The sequence below is a fragment of the Coregonus clupeaformis genome, unplaced genomic scaffold, assembly GCF_020615455.1.
Source record: "Coregonus clupeaformis isolate EN_2021a unplaced genomic scaffold, ASM2061545v1 scaf1022, whole genome shotgun sequence".
NCBI classification, from domain to species: domain Eukaryota; kingdom Metazoa; phylum Chordata; class Actinopteri; order Salmoniformes; family Salmonidae; genus Coregonus; species Coregonus clupeaformis.
The window spans coordinates 1-14,920 of record NW_025534476.1 but is presented as its reverse complement, the minus strand read 5'-3'; positions in this window follow the sequence as shown (position 1 = coordinate 14,920).

Genomic DNA, 14,920 nt, shown 5'->3' with positions numbered 1-14,920 from the left:
GTATATAGACTACTATAATAGAGACACAGTATATAGACTACTATAATAGAGACACAGTATATATACAGTATATAGACTACTATAATAGAGACACAGTATATATACAGTATATAGACTACTATAATAGAGACACAGTATATATACAGTATATAGACTACTATAATAGAGACACAGTATATAGACTACTATAATAGAGACACAGTATATATACAGTATATAGACTACTATAATAGAGACACAGTATATATACAGTATATAGACTACTATAATAGAGACACAGTATATAGACTACTATAATAGAGACACAGTATATATACAGTATATAGACTACTATAATAGAGACACAGTATATATACAGTATATAGACTACTATAATAGAGACACAGTATATATACAGTTTGACTACTATAATAGAGACACAGTATATAGACTACTATAATAGAGACACAGTATATAGACTACTATAATAGAGACACAGTATATATACAGTATATAGACTACTATAATAGAGACACAGTATATAGACTAATAGAGACACAGTATATATACAGTATATAGACTACTATAATAGAGACACAGTATATAGACTACTATAATAGAGACACAGGATATATACAGTATATAGACTACTATAATAGAGACACAGGATATATACAGTATATAGACTACTATAATAGAGACACAGTATATAGACTACTATAATAGAGACACAGTATATATACAGTATATAGACTACTATAATAGAGACACAGTATATATACAGTATATAGACTACTATAATAGAGACACAGTATATATACAGTATATAGACTACTATAATAGAGACACAGTATATATACAGTATATAGACTACTATAATAGAGACACAGTATATAGACTACTATAATAGAGACACAGTATATAACAGACTACTATAATAGAGACACAGTATATATACAGTATATAGACTACTATAATAGAGACACAGTATATATACAGTATATAGACTACTATAATAGAGACACAGTATATAGACTACTATAATAGAGACACAGTATATATACAGTATATAGACTACTATAATAGAGACACAGTATATATACAGTATATAGACTACTATAATAGAGACACAGTATATATACACAGTATATAGACTACTATAATAGAGACACAGTATATAGACTACTATAATAGAGACACAGTATATAGACTACTATAATAGAGACACAGTATATAGACAGTATATAGACTACTATAATAGAGACACAGTATATATACAGTATATAGACTACTATAATAGAGACACAGTATATAGACTACTATAATAGAGACACAGTATATAGACTACTATAATAGGACACAGTATATATGACTACTATAATAGAGACACAGTATATAGACTACTATAATAGAGACACAGTATAGACTACTATAATAGAGACACAGTATATATACAGTATATAGACTACTATAATAGAGACACAGTATATATACAGTATATAGACTACTATAATAGAGACACAGTATATATACAGTATATAGACTACTATAATAGAGACACAGTATATATACAGTATATAGACTACTATAATAGAGACACAGTATATATACAGTATAAGACCACTATAATAGAGACACGTATATATACAGTATATAGACTACTATAATAGAGACACAGTATATATACAGTATATAGACTACTATAATAGAGACACAGTATATATACAGTATATAGACTACTATAATAGAGACACAGTATATAGACTACTATAATAGAGACACAGTATATAGACTACTATAATAGAGACACAGTATATAGACTACTATAATAGAGACACAGTATATATACAGTATATAGACTACTATAATAGAGACACAGTATATATACAGTATATAGACTACTATAATAGAGACACAGTATATATACAGTATATAGACTACTATAATAGAGACACAGTATATATACAGTATATAGACTACTATAATAGAGACACAGTATATATACAGTATATAGACTACTATAATAGAGACACAGTATATAGACTACTATAATAGAGACACAGTATATATACAGTATAAGACTACTATAATAGAGACACAGTATATATACAGTATATAGACTACTATAATAGAGACACAGTATATAGACTACTATAATAGAGACACAGTATATATACAGTATATAGACTACTATAATAGAGACACAGTATATATACAGTATATAGACTACTATAATAGAGACACAGTATATATACAGTATATAGACTACTATAATAGAGACACAGTATATATACAGTATATAGACTACTATAATAGAGACACAGTATATAGACTACTATAATAGAGACACAGTATATATACAGTATATAGACTACTATAATAGAGACACAGTAATATACAGTATATAGACTACTATAATAGAGACACAGTATATATACAGTATATAGACTACTATAATAGAGACACAGTATATATACAGTATATAGACTACTATAATAGAGACACAGTATATAGACTACTATAATAGAGACACAGTATATAGACTACTATAATAGAGACACAGTATATAGACTACTATAATAGAGACACTAATATAGCATATATATACAGTATATATGACTACTATAATAGAGACACAGTATATACGACTACTATAATAGAGACACAGTATATATACAGTATATAGACTACTATAATAGAGACACAGTATATATACTACTATATAGACTACATAATAGAACAGTATATAGACTACTATAATAGAGACACAGTATATATGACTACTATAATAGAGACACAGTATATAGACTACTATAATAGAGACACAGTATATATACTAGACTACTATAATAGAGACACAGTATATATACAGTATATAGACTACTATAATAGAGACACAGTATATAGACTACTATAATAGAGACACAGTATATAGACTACTATAATAGAGACACAGTATATATACAGTATATAGACTACTATAATAGAGACACAGTATATATACAGTATATAGACTACTATAATAGAGACACAGTATATAGACCACTATAATAGAGACACAGTATATAGACTACTATAATAGAGACACAGTATATAGACTACTATAATAGAGACACAGTATATATACAGTATATAGACTACTATAATAGAGACACAGTATATATACAGTATATAGACTACTATAATAGAGACACAGTATATAGACTACTATAATAGAGACACAGTATATATACATATAAGACTACTATAATAGAGACACAGTATATATACAGTATATAGACTACTATAATAGAGACACAGTATATATACAGTATATAGACTACTATAATAGAGACACAGTATATAGACTACTATAATAGAGACACAGGATATATACAGTATATAGACTACTATAATAGAGACACAGTATATAGACTACTATAATAGAGACACAGGATATATACAGTATATAGACTACTATAATAGAGACACAGTATATAGACTACTATAATAGAGACACAGTATATAGACTACTATAATAGAGACACAGTATATAGACTACTATAATAGAGACACAAGTATATATACAGTATATAGACTACTATAATAGAGACACAGTATATATACAGTATATAGACTACTATAATAGAGACACAGTATATAGACTACTATAATAGAGACACAGGATATATACAGTATATAGACTACTATAATAGAGACACAGGATATATACAGTATATAGACTACTATAATAGAGACACAGTATATAGACTACTATAATAGAGACACAGTATATATACAGTATATAGACTACTATAATAGAGACACAGTATATATACAGTATATAGACTACTATAATAGAGACACAGTATATATACAGTATATAGACATATAATAGAGACACAGTATATAGACTACTATAATAGAGACACAGGATATATACAGTATATAGACTACTATAATAGAGACACAGGATATATACAGTATATAGACTACTATAATAGAGACACAGTATATAGACTACTATAATAGAGACACAGTATATATACAGTATATAGACTACTATAATAGAGACACAGTATATATACAGTATATAGACTACTATAATAGAGACACAGTATATAGACTACTATAATAGAGACACAGTATATAGACTACTATAATAGAGACACAGTATATATACAGTATATAGACTACTATAATAGAGACACAGTATATAGACTACTATAATAGAGACACAGGATATATACAGTATATAGACTACTATAATAGAGACACAGTATATAGACTACTATAATAGAGACACAGGATATATACAGTATATAGACTACTATAATAGAGACACAGGATATATACAGTATATAGACTACTATAATAGAGACACAGTATATAGACTACTATAATAGAGACACAGTATATATACAGTATATAGACTACTATAATAGAGACACAGTATATATACAGTATATAGACTACTATAATAGAGACACAGTATATATACAGTATATAGACTACTATAATAGAGACACAGTATATATACAGTATATAGACTACTATAATAGAGACACAGTATATAGACTACTATAATAGAGACACAGTATATAGACTACTATAATAGAGACACAGGATATATACAGTATATAGACTACTATAATAGAGACACAGTATATATACAGTATATAGACTACTATAATAGAGACACAGTATATAGACTACTATAATAGAGACACAGTATATATACAGTATATAGACTACTATAATAGAGACACAGTATATATACAGTATATAGACTACTATAATAGAGACACAGTATATATACAGTATATAGACTACTATAATAGAGACACAGTATATAGACTACTATAATAGAGACACAGGATATATACAGTATATAGACTACTATAATAGAGACACAGGATATATACAGTATATAGACTACTATAATAGAGACACAGTATATAGACTACTATAATAGAGACACAGTATATAGACTACTATAATAGAGACACAGTATATAGACTACTATAATAGAGTCACAGTATATAGACTACTATAATAGAGACACAGTATATATACAGTATATAGACTACTATAATAGAGACACAGCATATAGATACTATAATAGAGACACGTATATAGACTACTATACAGTATAGACTACATATAGAGACACTATATAGACTACTATAATAGAACAGTATATAGACTACTATAATAGAGACACAGTATATAGACTACTATAATAGAGACACAGTATATATACAGTATATAGACTACTATAATAGAGACACAGTATATATACAGTATATAGACTACTATAATAGAGACACAGTATATAGACTACTATAATAGAGACACAGTATATATACAGTATATAGACTACTATAATAGAGACACAGTATATATACAGTATATAGACTACTATAATAGAGACACAGTATATAGACTACTATAATAGAGACACAGTATATATACAGTATATAGACTACTATAATAGAGACACAGTATATATACAGTATATAGACTACTATAATAGAGACACAGTATATATACAGTATATAGACTACTATAATAGAGACACAGTATATAGACTACTATAATAGAGACACAGTATATATACAGTATATAGACTACTATAATAGAGACACAGTATATATACAGTATATAGACTACTATAATAGAGACACAGTATATAGACTACTATAATAGAGACACAGTATATATACAGTATATAGACTACTATAATAGAGACACAGTATATATACAGTATATAGACTACTATAATAGAGACACAGTATATATACAGTATATAGACTACTATAATAGAGACACAGTATATAGACTACTATAATAGAGACACAGTATATAGACTACTATAATAGAGAACAGAAGTATATAGACTACTATAATAGAGACACAGTATATAGACTACTATAATAGAGACACAGTATATATACAGTATATAGACTACTATAATAGAGACACAGTATATAGACTACTATAATAGAGACACAGTATATATACAGTATATAGACTACTATAATAGAGAACACAGTATATATACAGTATATAGACTACTATAATAGAGACACAGTATATAGACCACTATAATAGAGACACAGTATATATCAGTATATAGACTACTATAATAGAGACACAGTATATATACAGTATATAGACTACTATAATAGAGACACAGTATATATACAGTATATAGACTACTATAATAGAGACACAGTATATATACAGTATATAGACTACTATAATAGAGACACAGTATATAGACTACTATAATAGAGACACAGTATATAGACTACTATAATAGAGACACAGTATATATACAGTATATAGACTACTATAATAGAGACACAGTATATATACAGTATATAGACTACTATAATAGAGACACAGTATATAGACTACTATAATAGAGACACAGTATATATACAGTATATAGACTACTATAATAGAGACACAGTATATATCAGTATATAGACTACTATAATAGAGACACAGTATATATACAGTATATAGACTACTATAATAGAGACACAGTATATAGACTACTATAATAGAGACACAGTATATATACAGTATATAGACTACTATAATAGAGACACAGTATATATACAGTATATAGACTACTATAATAGAGACACAGTATATAATATGACTACTATAATAGAGACACAGTATATAGACTACTATAATAGAGACACAGTATATAGACTACTATAATAGAGACACAGTATATAGACTACTATAATAGAGACACAGTATATATACAGTATATAGACTACTATAATAGAGACACAGTATATATACAGTATATAGACTACTATAATAGAGACACAGTATATAGACTACTATAATAGAGACACAGTATATAGACTACTATAATAGAGACACAGTATATATACAGACTACTATAATAGAGACACACAGTATATAGACTACTATAATAGAGACACAGTATATAGACTACTATAATAGAGACACAGTATATAGACTACTATAATAGAGACACAGTATATAGACTACTATAATAGAGACACAGTATATATACAGTATATAGACTACTATAATAGAGACACAGTATATATACAGTATATAGACTACTATAATAGAGACACAGTATATATACAGTATATAGACTACTATAATAGAGACACAGTATATATACAGTATATAGACTACTATAATAGAGACACAGTATATATACAGTATATAGACTACTATAATAGAGACACAGTATATATACAGTATATAGACTACTATAATAGAGACACAGGATATATACAGTATATAGACTACTATAATAGAGACACAGTATATAGACTACTATAATAGAGACACAGTATATAGACTACTATAATAGAGACACAGTATATAGACTACTATAATAGAGACACAGGATATATACAGTATATAGACTACTATAATAGAGACACAGTATATAACAGTATATAGACCACTATAATAGAGACACAGTATATAGACTACTATAATAGAGACACAGTATATATACAGTATATAGACTACTATAATAGAGACACAGTATATATACAGTATATAGACTACTATAATAGAGACACAGTATATATACAGTATATAGACTACTATAATAGAGACACAGTATATAGACTACTATAATAGAGACACAGTATATATACAGTATATAGACTACTATAATAGAGACACAGTATATATACAGTATATAGACTACTATAATAGAGACACAGTATATAGACCACTATAATAGAGACACAGTATATATACAGTATATAGACTACTATAATAGAGGCACAGTATATATACAGTATATAGACTACTATAATAGAGACACAGTATATATACAGTATATAGACTACTATAATAGAGACACAGTATATAGACTACTATAATAGAGACACAGTATATAGACTACTATAATAGAGACACAGTATATAGACTACTATAATAGAGACACAGTATATAGACTACTATAATAGAGACACAGTATATATACAGTATATAGACTACTATAATAGAGACACAGTATATATACAGTATATAGACTACTATAATAGAGACACAGTATATATACAGTATATAGACTACTATAATAGAGACACAGTATATATACAGTATATAGACTACTATAATAGAGACACAGTATATAGACTACTATAATAGAGACACAGTATATAGACTACTATAATAGAGACACAGTATATAGACTACTATAATAGAGACACAGTATATATACAGTATATAGACTACTATAATAGAGACACAGTATATATACAGTATATAGACTACTATAATAGAGACACAGTATATAGACTACTATAATAGAGACACAGATATATACAGTATATAGACTACTATAATAGAGACACAGTATATATACAGTATATAGACTACTATAATAGAGACACAGTATATAGACCACTATAATAGAGACACAGTATATTACAGTATATAGACTACTATAATAGAGGCACAGTATATATACAGTATATAGACTACTATAATAGAGACACAGTATATATACAGTATATAGACTACTATAATAGAGACACAGTATATAGACTACTATAATAGAGACACAGTATATAGACTACTATAATAGAGACACAGTATATAGACTACTATAATAGAGACACAGTATATAGACTACTATAATAGAGACACAGTATATATACAGTATATAGACTACTATAATAGAGACACAGTATATATACAGTATATAGACTACTATAATAGAGACACAGTATATAGACTCACTATAATAGACACAGTATATAGACTACTATAATAGAGACACAGTATATATACAGCATATAGACTACTATAATAGAGACACAGTATATATACAGTATATAGACTACTATAATAGAGACACAGTATATAGACTACTATAATAGAGACACAGTATATAGACTACTATAATAGAGACACAGTATATAGACTACTATAATAGAGACACAGGATATAACAGTATATAGACTACTATAATAGAGACACAGTATATATACAGTATATAGACTACTATAATAGAGACACAGTATATAGACTACTATAATAGAGACACAGTATATATACAGTATATAGACTACTATAATAGAGACACAGTATATATACAGTATATAGACTACTATAATAGAGACACAGTATATATACAGTATATAGACTACTATAATAGAGACACAGTATATAGACTACTATAATAGAGACACAGTACAGTATATAGACTACTATAATAGAGGCACAGTATATAGACTACTATAATAGAGACACAGGATATATACAGTATATAGACTACTATAATAGAGACACAGTATATAGACTACTATAATAGAGACACAGTATATAGACTACTGTAATAGAGACACAGTATATATAGACTACTATAATAGAGACACAGTATATATACAGTATATAGACTACTATAATAGAGACACAGTATATATACAGTATATAGACTACTATAATAGAGACACAGTATATAGACTACTATAATAGAGACACAGGATATATACAGTATATAGACTACTATAATAGAGACACAGGATATATACAGTATATAGACTACTATAATAGAGACACAGTATATAGACTACTATAATAGAGACACAGTATATATACAGTATATAGACTACTATAATAGAGACACAGTATATATACAGTATATAGACTACTATAATAGAGACACAGTATATATACAGTATATAGACTACTATAATAGAGACACAGTATATAGACTACTATAATAGAGACACAGATATACAGTATATAGACTACTATAATAGAGACACAGAAATATAGACTACTATAATAGAGACACAGTATATAGACTACTATAATAGAGACACAGTATATATAGACTACTATAATAGAGACACAGTATATACAGTATATAGACTACTATAATAGAGACACAGTATATAGACTACTATAATAGAGACACAGTATATAGACTACTATAATAGAGACACAGTATATATACAGTATATAGACTACTATAATAGAGACACAGTATATAGACTACTATAATAGAGACACAGTATATATACAGTATATAGACTACTATAATAGAGACACAGTATATAGACTACTATAATAGAGACACAGGATATATACAGTATATAGACTACTATAATAGAGACACAGGATATATACAGTATATAGACTACTATAATAGAGACACAGTATATAGACTACTATAATAGAGACACAAGTATATAGACTACTATAATAGAGACACAGTTCAGTATATAGACTACTATAATAGAGACACAGTATATATACAGTATATAGACTACTATAATAGAGACACAGTATATATACAGTATATAGACTACTATAATAGAGACACAGTATATAGACTACTATAATAGAGACACAGTATATAAGTAGACTACTATAATAGAGACACAGTATATACAGTATATAGACTACTATAATAGAGACACAGTATATACAGTATATAGACTACTATAATAGAGACACAGTATATAGACTACTATAATAGAGACACAGTATATATACAAGTATATAGACTACTATAATAGAGACACAGTATATATACAGTATATAGACTACTATAATAGAGACACAGTATATAACAAGACACTATAATAGAGACACAGTATATAGACTACTATAATAGAGACACAGTATATATACAGTATATAGACTACTATAATAGAGACACAGGATATATACAGTATATAGACTACTATAATAGAGACACAGTATATAGACTACTATAATAGAGACACAGTATATAGACTACTATAATAGAGACACAGTATATATGACTACTATAATAGAGACACAGTATATAGACTACTATAATAGAGACACAGTATATACACAGTATATAGACTACTATAATAGAGACACAGTATATATACAGTATATAGACTACTATAATAGAGACACAGTATATATGACTACTATAATAGAGACACAGTATATAGACTACTATAATAGAGACACAGTATATAGACTACTATAATAGAGACACAGTATATAGACTACTATAATAGAGACACAGTATATAGACTACTCTATAATAGAGACACAGTATATAGACTACTATAATAGAGACACAGTATATAGACTACTATAATAGAGACACAGTATATATACAGTATATATACTACTATAATAGAGACACAGTATATATACAGTATATAGACTACTATAATAGAGACACAGTATATATACAGTATATATACTACTATAATAGAGACACAGTATATAATACAGTATATAGACTACATAATAGAGACACAGTATATATACAGTATATAGACTACTATAATAGAGACACAGTATATATACAGTATATAGACTACTATAATAGAGACACAGTATATATACAGTATATAGACTACTATAATAGAGACACAGTATATAGACCACTATAATAGAGACACAGTATATAGACTACTATAATAGAGACACAGTATATAGACTACTATAATAGAGACACAGTATATATACAGTATATAGACTACTATAATAGAGACACAGTATATATACAGTATATAGACTACTATAATAGAGACACAGTATATAGACTACTATAATAGAGACACAGTATATATACAGTATATAGACTACTATAATAGAGACACAGTATATATACAGTATATAGACACTATAATAGAGACACAGTATATATACATAGACTACTATAATAGAGACACAGTATATAGACTACTATAATAGAGACACAGTATATAACAGTATATAGACTACTATAATAGAGACACAGTATATATACAGTATATAGACTACTATAATAGAGACACAGTATATAGACTACTATAATAGAGACACAGTATATATACAGCATATAGACCACTATAATAGAGACACAGTATATAAGACTACTATAATAGAGACACAGTATATATACAGTATATAGACTACTATAATAGAACACAGTATACATAGACTACTATAATAGAGACACAGTACAGTATATAGACTACTATAATAGAGACACAGTATATAGACTACTATAATAGAGACACAGTATATAGACTACTATAATAGAGACACAGTATATACACAGTATATAGACTACTATAATAGAGACACAGTATATAGACTACTATAATAGAGACACAGGATATATACAGTATATAGACTACTATAATAGAGACACAGTATATATACAGTATATAGACTACTATAATAGAGACACAGTATAAGACCACTATAATAGAGACACAGTATATATACAGTATATAGACTACTATAATAGAGACACAGTATATACAGTATATAGACTACTATAATAGAGACACAGTATATATACAGTATATAGACTACTATAATAGAGACACAGTATATACAGACTACTATAATAGAGACACAGTATATAGACTACTATAATAGAGACACAGTATATATACAGTATATAGACTACTATAATAGAGACACAGTATATAGACTACTATAATAGAGACACAGTATATATACAGTATATAGACTACTATAATAGAGACACAGTATATATACAGTATATAGACTACTATAATAGAGACACAGTATATATCAGTATATAGACTACTATAATAGAGACACAGTATATATACAGTATATAGACTACTATAATAGAGACACAGTATATATACAGTATATAGACTACTATAATAGAGACACAGTATATAGACTACTATAATAGAGACACAGGATATATACAGTATATAGACTACTATAATAGAGACACAGTATATATACAGTATATAGACTACTATAATAGAGACACAGTATATAGACTACTATAATAGAGACACAGTATATATACAGTATATAGACTACTATAATAGAGACACAGTATATATACAGTATATAGACTACTATAATAGAGACACAGTATATATACAGTATATAGACTACTATAATAGGACACAGTATATATACAGTATATAGACTACTATAATAGAGACACAGTATATAAAGACTACTATAATAGAGACACAGTATATAGACTACTATAATAGAGACACAGTATATAGACTACTATAATAGAGACACAGTATATATACAGTATATAGACTACTATAATAGAGACACAGTATATAGACTACTATAATAGAGACACAGTATATATACAGTATATAGACTACTATAATAGAGACACAGTATATATATAGTATATAGACTACTATAATAGAGACACAGTATATAGACTACTATAATAGAGACACAGTATATATACAGTATAAGACTACTATAATAGAGACACAGATATATACAGTATATAGACTACTATAATAGAGACACAGTATATAGACTACTATAATAGAGACACAGGTATATAGACTACTATAATAGAGACACAGTATATAGACTACTATAATAGAGACACATATATACAGTATGACTACCATAATAGAGACACAGTATATAGACTACTATAATAGAGACACAGTATATATACAGTATATAGACTACTATAATAGAGACACAGTATATATACAGTATATAGACTACTATAATAGAGACACAGTATATAGACCACTATAATAGAGACACAGTATATATACAGTATATAGACTACTATAATAGAGACACAGTATATAGACTACTATAATAGAGACACAGTATATATACAGTATATAGACTACTATAATAGAGACACAGTATATATACAGTATATAGACTACTATAATAGAGACACAGTATATAGACTACTATAATAGAGACACAGCATATAGACTCTAAATAGAGACACAGCATATATAACACAAGACTAAGCTAATAGAGACACAGTGATATAGACTAGTATAATGTAGAGACACAGCATATATATGTATAGTAGACTACTATAGTAGAGACACAGTATATATACAGTATATAGACTACTATAATAGAGACAGTATATTCAGTATATAGACCACTATAATAGAGACACAGTATATATGACTACTATAATAGAGACACAGTATATATAAGTATATAGTACTAATATAATAGAGACACAGAATAATATAAAAAACGGTATATAGACTAATAATAGAGAACAATATAGACGTATATAGACCACTATCATAGAGACACAGTAGAAGCTATAGACTACTATAATAGAGACACAGTATATAGACTACTATAATAGAGACACAGTATATACATAATAGAGACACAGTATATAGATAAGTATATAGACTACTATAATAGAATCAGTATATAGACTACTATAATAGAGACACAGTATATAGACAGTATATAGACTACTATAATAGGAGACACAGTATATATACAGCATATAGACTACTATAAGAGAGACACAGTGAATATATACAGTATATAGACTACTATAATAGAGACACAGTATATAGACAGCATATACTACACTAGAGACACAGGATATATACAGTATATAGACTACTATAATAGAGACACAGTATATATACAGTATATAGACTACTATAATAGAGACAAAGTATATAGACTATATAATAGAGACACAGTATATATACAGTATATAGACTACTATAAGTAGAGCACACAGTATATAGACTACTATAATAGAGACACAGCATATATAGACCAATATAACAGAGACACAGTATATAGACAGTATATAGACTACTATAATAGAGACACAGTATATAGACAGCATATAGACTACTGTATAACAGAGCACAGCACATAACTACTATAATAGAGACAGTATATAGACTACTATAATAGAGACATACAATATAGACAGTATATAGACCAACATAACAGAGAGACACAGCATACAGACCACTATAATAGAGACAGTATATAGACAGTATATAGACTACTATAATAGAGACACAGTGATATATTACAGCAGACTACCATAATATATATTAATATACAAATAAGTATATGCAGGACTACTATAATAGAGACACAGTATATAGACTACTATAATAGAGACACAGTATATATACAGTATATAGACTACTATAATAGAGACACAGTA